Genomic DNA, 12,079 nt, shown 5'->3' on the forward strand with positions numbered 1-12,079 from the left:
CCCACTCTTTGAGCATAATGCAGGATCATGCATATGCAGCATCATGGGAGATGGAATCCTCGTCGCCAAGAAAGTGCAAAAGGGAATCAAAAAGGCAGCGTGACCGGCGAATTAAAAAAACGAAGGCCCACATCAGGGTAGCCTTTCCCAGGTAGAGAGAGCTGCTGAGGGAGAATGGTAATGCAATCACAGGCCAGCGCCGCTGTTAGCTGTTAGCCGCTGTTAGCGGCCAGTCGCTAACAGCCTCATCCCTCTCCTCGCATCACTGCGCCGCTGTTAGCCGCTGTTAGCGCTGGCCTGTGATTGCATTACCATTCTCCCTCAGCAGCTCTCTCTACCTGGGAAAGGCTACCCCGATGCGATGTGGGCCTTCGTTTTTTTAATTCGCCGGTCACGCTGCCTTTTCTATTCCCTTTTGCGCTTTCTTGGCGACAAGGATTCCGTCTCCCATGATGCTGCATATGCATGATCCTGCATTATGCTCAAAGAGTGGGACTTTGTTTCAAATTTGCCAGGGTAGTAGCGAAGCGCCTCTTGCTCCTCTCCTTCGGCTCCTCAGTCACGCAGTGCTGGCCTGGCTCTCAACGAAAACGTCGAAGGCGGTGCTGTATGTCCCTTGCTGGCGGGTGTATTCTCAAGATGGCGAAACGTAATGGAACCCCACAGACGACTTACCCGCACAATGTACAAACAAATCCGAAATTCTTCTTTTACGAGAATAAGTCAGATTATTGGTGGAGGTAATAGTACACCAGTGATGACATATTTATGAATGCAGACATCAATTTTTGCCAATAAACAACTGAAAATGTTACACAATGTCCCTTTAATTTGACAATGGTTGCCTTACTTTTTCCGCTATTGTTCTTTACATATTTGTTTTTGATTCAGTTAATGTACTTTATACAATACCATGCTGGTTTTAAATGTGCTCCATGAATTAATTGACTGGATAACTGACTTTTTTAAGACTCATTTGAAACACCTGACAGTCAGATTGGAATTCGTCTGTAGAAACAAATATTGCTTCCCTTCTGTTAGATGGAGGACCACTGTACAGCCACATATATGCCTGCTTTTGATCATAGATATAGTCTATATATGCATGCCTCTGTATTTACCTGACACCCTCTCTGTGTATACAAGTGTATACATTCCTTACTCAACATTGTATCTTATATGAAAAGGTCAACGATGGCAACTTGGTCAGTGGCCCACAGCCTTTTAGCATTTGTATGAGACGCACCAGACTTTCAATTAATTCCAATGTGGTTCCCATTTGTGGTAATAAAGTAACCAACACAGCGAGAAAGTCCCCGTAGGCACAGGACTTTCATCCACCCAGCTAGCTGCCAATATCAATTAGACGTTGATTATTGGTTGAATTTAGGTTTTGATGTCAGGTGACAAAATTTAATGTCAGGACAGCGTCTAATGCCAACGTCAATTTGACATAGAATGCTGAGGATAGATAATGTCTATATTTTGTTAGTTTTAAGTTGTGTGAAATAACCAAAATCTCATGCCAATGTCATCTTGATGTAGAATAATGATATTTTGTCATAAGGTATGGCAAACAAAACCCAACATCTGCGGGGTGTCAGTGGCTTAGTGGATAGAGCAGGCACCCCATGTACAAGGCTGTTGCCGCAGCAGCCCGGGCTCGACTCCAGCCTGTGGCCCTTTGCTGCATGTCACTCCCCCCCTCTCTCTCTCTCCCCCTTTCACACTTAACTTTCCTATCAGTTTAAGGCAAAACTGCCCAAAAAATATCTTTGAAAAATAAAAAATAAAATAAAACATCTGCAAAATATCATAATTCTTACATCCTCACAACATGGGATTTTACCATCATTAGACATTTCATTTTCATGTAGAACCAAAAGTCAAAGGGGATCTTTTTAAATGTATGTAACGTAGGTAATGTCACATGACATACATGTTGCATGACATATTCTAAGTTACTTAAATAAGTGATTTTATGAAACAAATGTACTTGTTTTAAACCCAAACCTGAAAAGGGAGGGTGGTGCTCTGTAAGCAACAGAGGGAAGTCGTATCATTTATCTATAAGGCTCTGCTGGAAGCACTTGAAAAATACATGTTGATCTTATACCTGTTTAAATAAGGGATTCACTTACTAACACTACCTTCAAAGCACATGTAGCCAAATATTCACCTTTCACATTTAGTCTCTGAGAAAACTAGTGGAAAAATGGTATAGACAGGTGGCTTTCATATTTAAAGGCCACATGTCCAAAGGCCAGACTGCAGAGGAGCACTCTGAATGATGCAGATGTTGTTTGACATGGGATCACGCAGGGGAACACACACAAATACACACACCCAGAGACACAAACACACACACAAAGATAGACATACAAAACAGTCCTCGTTTCCTGGATGTACTCACAGGGCTTCATGTCCTCACCACAACAGTGTTTTATCTTGTCAGGATGCATCTCCTCTAGCTGCTGAATATAGTTTCTCTGTTATAGGTGCTGACAAAGACTGCAGAGAGAGGCCGGGTCTGTGGTTTGTTTATATGTGCCAGTGTGTGTTTGTGTGCACACATGCCGAGTTGAATGAAATTCATCACAGCTCCGTGGCTGCTCCTACCAATCTCAGAGTATACTACTAAAATGAACATCTGCCGAGTTATAAAGCTGTGTGGCCAGAGGGAATCCTGTACGTGTGTGCGTTGTTGCTGTTGTTGTTGCTGTTCTTGCTGTTGCAAGGCTCCCAAAGAGATGGTGTCCTTCAGAGCTGCTGAGGATTTCTCAACCTGACAGGGTGTCCTGTCTGGAGGGTCATCCTTAAACTTTTCAGGAGGTCTTCAAAGTATTGTGGTTGTCCTCGTGTAGTCCCTCTTCACACACACACACCCTGTCATGTAGGACAGCTAGAACTGGAAACAGAGCTGTGGAGGTTTTTCTTTTTCTGAATGGGAATGTCCTCGTGTCCTTGATAATTCATGCCTGGGTTTTTTGTTCTCACATTAGAGTTTAAAACAGTTTTGAGGGCCCATCCCTCTATCCATGAAGCCTATACCAACTTAAATTGGGTGAAAGTTGGGATGCCAGGCTTTAACATATTCAACTTATATTGCTCTGCCCATTTTTTGTCTTTTGGTACTAAAGCAGTTGTTACAGCTTTTCCAATATAGTGCTAGCTGTGCTGGTAGACATGGTAAACAATTAATGAATTTGGGACTATTCAGCAGCTCCACTATGGCAACCGGATGGTTGTACAGTATCACATCCATCATCCATCAGTGACTGGGAGAACGAGTTATGAAAATGGCTCAAAATAACAAAAAAGGACATTTTAATCACTTTGTAGTGTTTTTTTTCCATCCAGATGGCTTCGTTTTGAAGGATCAAAAGCAAGATCTCTTGACACGATTGCTAACAGGCTTACCAATTGGGCTAACGACCTGATTGCCTTATTTTTTATCTTGTGTAGCTACAGAATCCCAAAGTCTTCACCATAGAAATCCAAGGTTTCCAAGAAAAGTGTTGACGCTATTGTTACACCCCCCATACAGCTAACTGTAGCTCAACTGTTAGCCTGTTGCTTAACAGTAACAGCAAGCACCTTGGCCCAGCTAGAACCACTTCGCTAGCATTAGCTAAGCTTGCTTTCACATTAGTTCTGGCAACTAGCTATAGAGCATCACAATCATCATCACTGTATGTATTAATATTCAGTGTTGAATTTTTTTGCAGACTGAGTTATTAAAAAAACACCCTTGCAATGTACTATTGTAACGTTGTGCCAGCTGGCTGGTCTCACACAGACAGCAGCTCCGACAACCATCGGCATAAATTTCTGAATAGGTGTAACTGGAAAAACTACTTCTTAATTATGCTTAATTAGGATGCCATTCATGTTTACATCTTGTGCTGTCACAAGCAAGGGCCTCTTGCCCATGAGTAGATCTATGTGTCCTTCTGCTTGTTGATACAGTTGAAGTGTGTACTTTAGTAGAAAGAAAATACTTCATACATGAACCTGCTCACAACAAAGTCTATGGATTATGTTGAATAGCTGGAACATGGTTTCTGAAAGGGACATCGCTCTGGAGTTTTTGAAATGTAGACAAACATCTGTATGGCCGAAATCTCCAGCACTCAGCATCTCATACTAAAACGATCTTGACTGATAATCAGCATTACAGGTAAGAGGAAAAATATGTATTTTTGATTTTGGGGGTGGACTGTCCCTTTAAGACTAATACCTGAATAATCTTGTTTCATTTCCTCTGGTTAGACATTTCCAGTGTGTTTCACCTCTAACCACACCCAGCACCACTGATGCTATCAGTAAACACACTTGAAGAGGTTGTCACAGTGTCCTAGAGTGTAGGATTCCTGCAATTACTTTCCTTCTAGACATTAAAAGCACAGCGTGTAGAAGGCTTGCTTGCAAATTAAAAAAGTACAAAAGACAAAAAAAGTGACTTGTCTGTCAGTAGCAATAATGGTATATACTGCAAAATGAATGAAGACTTGCAAGCTGCAAACATGGCAGTCTTTCCCACCTCTATAATCTATTCCATATGGTGTGGATGTGGCATACTGTAAACGTCTTATCTCTTGGACTAAATTGTGTTTATTTTATTTTATCATCCATTAAAGAATGGAGATTTTTTTTTAAATGTATTTTCTTTTTTTGGATATGGCTTGCTCGGTGTGATTCACCTTGGTTTTGACCCAAATGCGAGAATAAATCTTAGCATCGTATGTTTCTGCAAACCACAGATATTCATTGTACATTGTTATGTAGCGAATACACTAACACTTGCATTTCAACTATGTGGTAGTTAACGTGGCGTTAGGTTTCGGTACAATAACCCCTTGGTTATGGAAAAGATCATGTTTTGGTTAAAATACACAGTTTTGGTGGCACATCCCTGCCAATTCATGCCTATGCAGTGATGACTTGGCAAAAAAACGACATATTTCCAAAGCAGTATCCCCGCTGGAAACACAGCGATGTCTTGGCATAGAATGATTGCTTTTTATGAAACTATCCTGGCTGGAAACACAGTGATGCCTCTGTAAAGATCAACCGCTTTCTGTGACATTATCCGTGCTGGAAACGCAGCAATGTCACAGGAAAGAACAACTGCTTTTTTGTGGTATTATGCCAGGTGGAAATGCTGCGATGTCTTGGTAAAGAACTAATACTGTTCATGGCACTATTCCTCCTGGAAACACAGTGATGTCTCAGCTTTCCATGGCATTATCCCCACTAGAAATAATGAGGTCTTGGTAAAGTTTGACCCCTTTCTGTGGCACTGTACCCACTGGAAATGCAACAATGTCTTAAAAGACAACAATGTCTCTGTAAAGAACAACTGTTTTTTGTGGCACTATCCTGGCAACATTTTCTTTTAGCAATTTGGCTGTTGGTTTAGTTTGCTCAGTCACGGTAACAATTGCTACTAAGGCTAACTACCGATTCCTAAAAATTCCACTGTAGCTGCTCCAGGACACGTACAGTAAATAATCTCAGTAGATGCTCCCCACATCAGCGTGTTCATGAGGTGGACACAGATGAAGTCTCTTTGCTTTTGAGTGGTAAAAAACAGACCTCTATGAACACTTCCTAAACCTCTAATGATGTTCAAAGATTAGTTTAGGTAAAAGACAAATGGGCACCATTCATCCAAACTTGACCAGACAAGGCAGGAGGTTTTACATTTCTCAGGGCTACCACAGACAGTTTCTTTGAAAATAAAGTCTGCATCTACTACATAAAACTATTTTCAATCTGGCTTCACACTCAAGGGTATCCTTGTCTTGTACCTGCCATTAAAAAGCAGCAGTGATGATAAGACAATTAGCGGGCTAATTTCAATTAGTGAGCCTTAATAAGCCATTAAGAGCTGTCTGTTCCTAATGATCACTGGAGGCAAGCAAACTAAGCGATGTAAATGCCACTATAGAGTGCTATAATTTAAAGCCAGGTATTTCAAACTCTCCCTTATAATTAATTAGAGCTGGGGTGATTATATAACATGACACTAAATTGCAGTGCTGAAGTGACCCAAAATTGATTTGTTAATGGGGTAAAGACCCTGAATATGGTGTTTTTCTTCCTGCCTGGGAGTCAATTTCTTTAACGTTCAGGCAATGGTAATCTGGTAATCATCTCTCTCTGCTGCAACTCCTTTGCCCCTGTGTGGGATCCACAAATTCAACATTGACTTTAATTGAATATCGATTTGTTTGTCTCACTTTTTTACTCCACCTTCTGAAAAATGTAATTAGATATTTGGCCCTGCATTGCACATACATGTCTAAGAGGGCTCATCAGAGGCTGAAGCCCTCATTTGATTTGATTCTGATGTCAGGGTGGGCTCCATAAACACGGCACATGAGCATAAATCACATTTGAGTTTATTGGAGCATAACACCAGGCATTTAATGGGAGTAGAGGGGGGCCTGTTGACACTGATGCCATTTCTTTTCATATGTCAGTTAGTAACTGGTGAAGAGAGAAAGGAAAGGATTGAGGGAACATTTAATTAAAATGTATTTTTTTTTAACTGTTCAGTTTTCATGTGCTGATTAATGCCAAAATAACAGGGTGATGTGAAGAGAATTACAGAAACATTTAATTTAGACAGAATTTACAGTTTTACTCTCGCATTTTCATTAAAGTCTAGATTGATATCAGAATGGTATTTTTGATTGTGGTGGCCAAAAACCACATTCCCAATTAAACAAATGGTACAATTAAAGCTACAAGAGTTCAATTTACTGTAATGCCATGGTGAGCCTACTCCTAATCATGAAAAATTGAATGTACTAGTTGAAGATTGAACTTTATTTGAAATGTCGCCAGCCAGGCCAGTCCAACTCTGATGTGGAGGGTATGACTTTAAGCCACACTAGCGACATGACGGCAGAAGTATAGGTTTTATTTTTTGTGCATTCATATTTGCGTTGTATTTATTGTGCATGATTTAAGTTTAGTGTTGTGTTTTTATCTGCATGTTTTATTGTGTTTGATGGATTTTACTGCGTGATTTTATTGTCTTTTATTGTTTGGTTTTAGATTGAAATGGTTTGAGTTTCTATTGTATTATTTTACTTCCTGCTGGGGCATTTTTCATTACGTTTATAACCTTCACTTGTAAAGCGCTTTTACCTTCTGATAGACTGACCAATGGCACTGGAGAACGGAGTCGCCAGCAACCAATTGGCTATCAGGAGGAGGGACTTAAGACTCCACACACAGAAACATGGGGGGAGCAGAGAGGCCAGAGAGGAGCAGCGGACAGGTGAGGAGCTTAAGGACTCCAGACGAGCTGGCAAACAGCGCTAAGAGTCGACAATACTGACACGCCGGACAGTTTTATTCCCTTTTCATTCGGAATGAAAGTTTGTTCCTATTAAAAGTGATCTTGTACACACCTAATTCAGATTGAAAATGGCCAATGCGATTGAAAATTCATTCCGATGTAAGGGGCTGGGATATTCCGTTTCTAATTCCGAATGAAAGAATTTCTCGCACTTGTATACACTCATTTCTCTTTAAGTTCATTCCGGTCTTTCTGCGCATGCTCGTTTCTTTGCCCTTCTGGCGCGATGACGTATATAGCGCGCATAGCAACGGGCTGAGATAGAGCAGTCAGACTCGCTGCACTCACCGGTTTCCATTCGCCACAGCACGGTCTTCTGTCTCCCTTCTTCGACCTTCTACCTCCCTTCTCCTCCTCAACAGATGAAGCATTAGCAGAACAAGGTTGTTGTCGTACTGCTGCTTCAAGAATATAAGCAAAACAAGACCAAGAAAGGCACTAAGAACGGCGTTGTTAAGCATCTTGTTAACCGGAGCGAGGACTACAGTGTTTTCTTCTGATAAATGTAAACACGTAACATCCGCCCCGCCCCCTATCCAATCAGAAACCTTCCCTCCCCCAAACCTTGCGTGGACCCGAATAAAGGCGATTAAACTGATCTCCCGTGTACACCTAACTTTGAACCGTTCAGAGCATATTGACCAAAAGAAACTGGTTCAAAACCAGGAAAGTTAGTTGTCATCTGGAACCAAAAAATAGCGAGTTGTTATTTGCCTTAAGTTCAAACCATCGGTTGTCATTTCATGTTCTACAGGTTTGAAATATAGGATGGAGAAATCACCAATGGAGGAGTCAAGTGATAAATCGTCAGAAAAAAAAAAGAGCATGCAGTGGTCTTATTAATTCTTGGTTGTTGTTGTTTTTTTTCGGTAAAATAATATAAATGTAATAACAGAACAAAAGTTTGGAAGTCATCTATGTAAATAGCAATTTTGCTTCAACTATTTATTTTTGATTGTGCACCACTGATGATGCTAAAGAACCAGAGCTAATTGGGTGGAAAAGGGTGATTAGTGACTTTGGAGGGCCTGACATTACCTGTAGCACCACCAGGAGGTTCAGTGTTTTGGTTTACAGTGAAATGTCTTGACAACTATTGAATGGATTGCCATTTAATATGCTAAAAACAGTCATGTAATAGCTATCAATCAATTCATAATAATAACTTTGGTGATCTCAAAATTGACAACAAAATTGTGTATTAACAAAATAAACAAATTATATATATACAGTACAGGCCAAAAGTTTGGACACACCTTCTCATTCAATGCGTTTTCTTTATTTTCATGACTATTTACATTGTAGATTCTCACTGAAGGCATCAAAACTATGAATGAACACATGTGGAGTTATGTACTTAACAAAAAAAGGTGAAATAACTGAAAACATGTTTTATATTCTAGTTTCTTCAAAATAGCCACCCTTTGCTCTGATTACTGCTTTGCACACTCTTGGCATTCTCTCCATGAGCTTCAAGAGGTAGTCACCTGAAATGGTTTTCCAACAGTCTTGAAGGAGTTCCCAGAGGTGTTTAGCACTTGTTGGCCCCTTTGCCTTCACTCTGCGGTCCAGCTCACCCCAAACCATCTCGATTGGGTTCAGGTCCGGTGACTGTGGAGGCCAGGTCATCTGCCGCAGCACTCCATCACTCTCCTTCTTGGTCAAATAGCCCTTACACAGCCTGGAGGTGTGTTTGGGGTCATTGTCCTGTTGAAAAATAAATGATCGTCCAACTAAACGCAAAGCGGATGGGATGGCATGTCGCTGCAGGATGCTGTGGTAGCCATGCTGGTTCAGTGTGCCTTCAATTTTGAATAAATCCCCAACAGTGTCACCAGCAAAACACCCCCACACCATCACACCTCCTCCTCCATGCTTCACAGTGGGAACCAGGCATGTGGAATCCATCCGTTCACCTTTTCTGCGTCTCACAAAGACACGGCGGTTGGAACCAAAGATCTCAAATTTGGACTCATCAGACCAAAGCACAGATTTCCACTGGTCTAATGTCCATTCCTTGTGTTTCTTGGCCCAAACAAATCTCTTCTGCTTGTTGCCTCTCCTTAGCAGTGGTTTCCTAGCAGCTATTTGACCATGAAGGCCTGATTGGCGCAGTCTCCTCTTAACAGTTGTTCTAGAGATGGGTCTGCTGCTAGAACTCTGTGTGGCATTCATCTGGTCTCTGATCTGAGCTGCTGTTAACTTGCCATTTCTGAGGCTGGTGACTCGGATGAACTTATCCTCAGAAGCAGAGGTGACTCTTGGTCTTCCTTTCCTGGGTCGGTCCTCATGTGTGCCAGTTTCCTTGTAGCGCTTGATGGTTTTTGCGACTCCACTTGGGGACACATTTAAAGTTTTTGCGATTTTCCGGACTGACTGACCTTCATTTCTTAAAGTAATGATGGCCACTCGTTTTTCTTTAGTTAGCTGATTGGTTCTTGCCATAATATGAATTTTAACAGTTGTCCAATAGGGCTGTCGGCTGTGTATTAACCTGACTTCAGCACAACACAACTGATGGTCCCAACCCCATTGATAAAGCAAGAAATTCCACTAATTAACCCTGATAAGGCACACCTGTGAAGTGGAAACCATTTCAGGTGACTACCTCTTGAAGCTCATCGAGAGAATGCCAAAAGTGTGCAAAGCAGTAATCAGAGCAAAGGGTGACTATTTTGAAGAAACTAGAATATAAAACATGTTTTCAGTTATTTCACCTTTTTTTGTTAAGTACATAACTCCACATGTGTTCATTCATAGTTTTGATGCCTTCAGTGAGAATCTACAATGTAAATAGTCATGAAAATAAAGAAAACGCATTGAATGAGAAGGTGTGTCCAAACTTTTGGCCTGTACTGTATATATATATATAATTTGTCCAATAATTAAGTTTACAGTCCCTACTTTGTATTTACTGCCCATTATGCTAATATGCTAACACACTAAGCTAAGATGGTGAATATGGCAAAAACTAAATCTGCTAAAAGACAAGATGAAATAAAGTCTTCTCAACCTTTTTAGATTGGATCACTGACCATATCGTGTACCTATTTATAGATGCTAAAACAATAGGCTGCAAAACATCAGCTCCTTTGTATTCTTAACATAGGCGGCACTGGGGTGCTTCAGCACCCCCAAAGAAGCCCATAGCACTCCCGTAGCACCCCCAAGAAATGCTCAAACAAAATTTCATTTTTTCACTGTCACTGAATAAAATTGTTTTGGTTCAATTGTGTGACATTATCTTGTAGTCATATTATTAATAGCCTATCTATGAATAGGCTAATGCATCAATTAGCGAATGTACCATAAATAATGTATTATCGGGTGCCCGATAATACATTACAGTGCCCGGAATGATTTTTTATTATACTCTGGCATAGTCGATAGTGTTGTTGTGTTGCGTTAGTGTGGGCCAACAGTGTGTCCAAGGACAGTGTCCGTGGCTGATCACGGACACTGTCCTTGGTCCTGAAACGGCTTACGGCTGTCTGTTAAGGACAGTGAACTATCGTTCTTTTGTATTGCTCAGTGTGTATATTATGGCCCGTGAAAATATGCGCTCTCTCTCTCTCTCTCTCTCTCTCTCTCTCTCTCTCTCTCTGTCTCTCTCTCTCAGGTGCTGCTATATCCAGCTGCTATTGCCTCGATGATTGTGGAGCCCAGCAAAATTAAAATAAAGACGTGTTGTTCAAAGATGGTTGTTGTTGGTGGTCCCTCTAATTCCACAGTGTGCATGATTTTTTGTAGATTTGGACTCTGTGTGCTTATATTGGTAGGCTATATCCACAACTCCTTAGTACCTCCAATTAATAGTCAAGCTCCCCCCCAGCACCTCCAATAAAAATCGGCTGCCGCCACCACTGTACATGAACATCCAATAGTGTTTCCTCCTGTTAAATAGTAACAGTAACAGTAAAACTAATCTATTACCAAACAGTTTCAACCAATAATATGACATCCACCTGTCAATTAACCTGCAACTTTTAGCTGCACAGAGCTAAGATTTAGCTAGCTAGCAGCAGCGTGCAACATTGTTTTGTCTTTGTTTCCCACCAAAAAAACGTGGTTACTGGCCCTCTTGTTAGAATATATTCACTTTGAGGAAGGTCACATTCACATTTTATAGTATACTGCTTCAGCAACTAATGTTAAATGGGTTAAATGGAGCATATGATGGGCTTCATCTCTATTCCCTTAAGGATTGCACTTTCCAATGTGTTCTCATCACAACTTGTTAAATATTGCCGCTTTGTGGACTTTCAGGTCTAAATATGATGCACTGGGTAACCCCCCACATTTGCTGTTGATGTTCCTGGATGGCAATTGTAAATTGTCAATTTACACTTGTTACATGCATTGTGTCCTTTGAAAATACACATCTGTTTTTACAAGAAATTAACAGTTTCTGCTCATTAGATGCATGCAGTCTTTTTCAAAATGCACTTATAATGTAGGTAAAATACCTTGTCTTTATGTTTATGTATTTGTGTGACAAAAGTACATGGTTAGGTTTAGGCAACAATAGCACGTGGTTAGCTTCAGAAAAAACCCCATCATGGTCTGGCTTGAAATTCACACAGTTAGTAAACAGCAGGCCACCAAGTGAAAGTCCAGGGTTTGCTGGATGCATCCACCTCCACTCCCACCTGCCATATAGGACTTTTCCAGCTCTTATAATGTTGGTGTTACAAGCTGATGCCG

General features: G+C 40.9%; 1 long non-coding RNA gene across 1 annotated transcript in view; it reads left to right on the top strand.

The window, feature by feature from the left end:
* Positions 1-11,119, top strand: part of LOC117246979 (uncharacterized) — a 57,200-nt gene extending 46,081 nt beyond the window's left edge. Inside the window, exons 2-3 of the long non-coding RNA XR_004500785.2 lie at positions 7,172-7,294; positions 10,995-11,119. This is a non-coding gene — a long non-coding RNA (uncharacterized LOC117246979). The remainder of the gene's footprint in view (positions 1-7,171; positions 7,295-10,994) is intronic.
* The last annotated feature ends 960 nt before the right edge of the window (positions 11,120-12,079 follow it).

Source organism: Epinephelus lanceolatus, chromosome 21 (genome assembly GCF_041903045.1).
Source record: "Epinephelus lanceolatus isolate andai-2023 chromosome 21, ASM4190304v1, whole genome shotgun sequence".
Lineage (NCBI taxonomy): Eukaryota > Metazoa > Chordata > Actinopteri > Perciformes > Serranidae > Epinephelus > Epinephelus lanceolatus.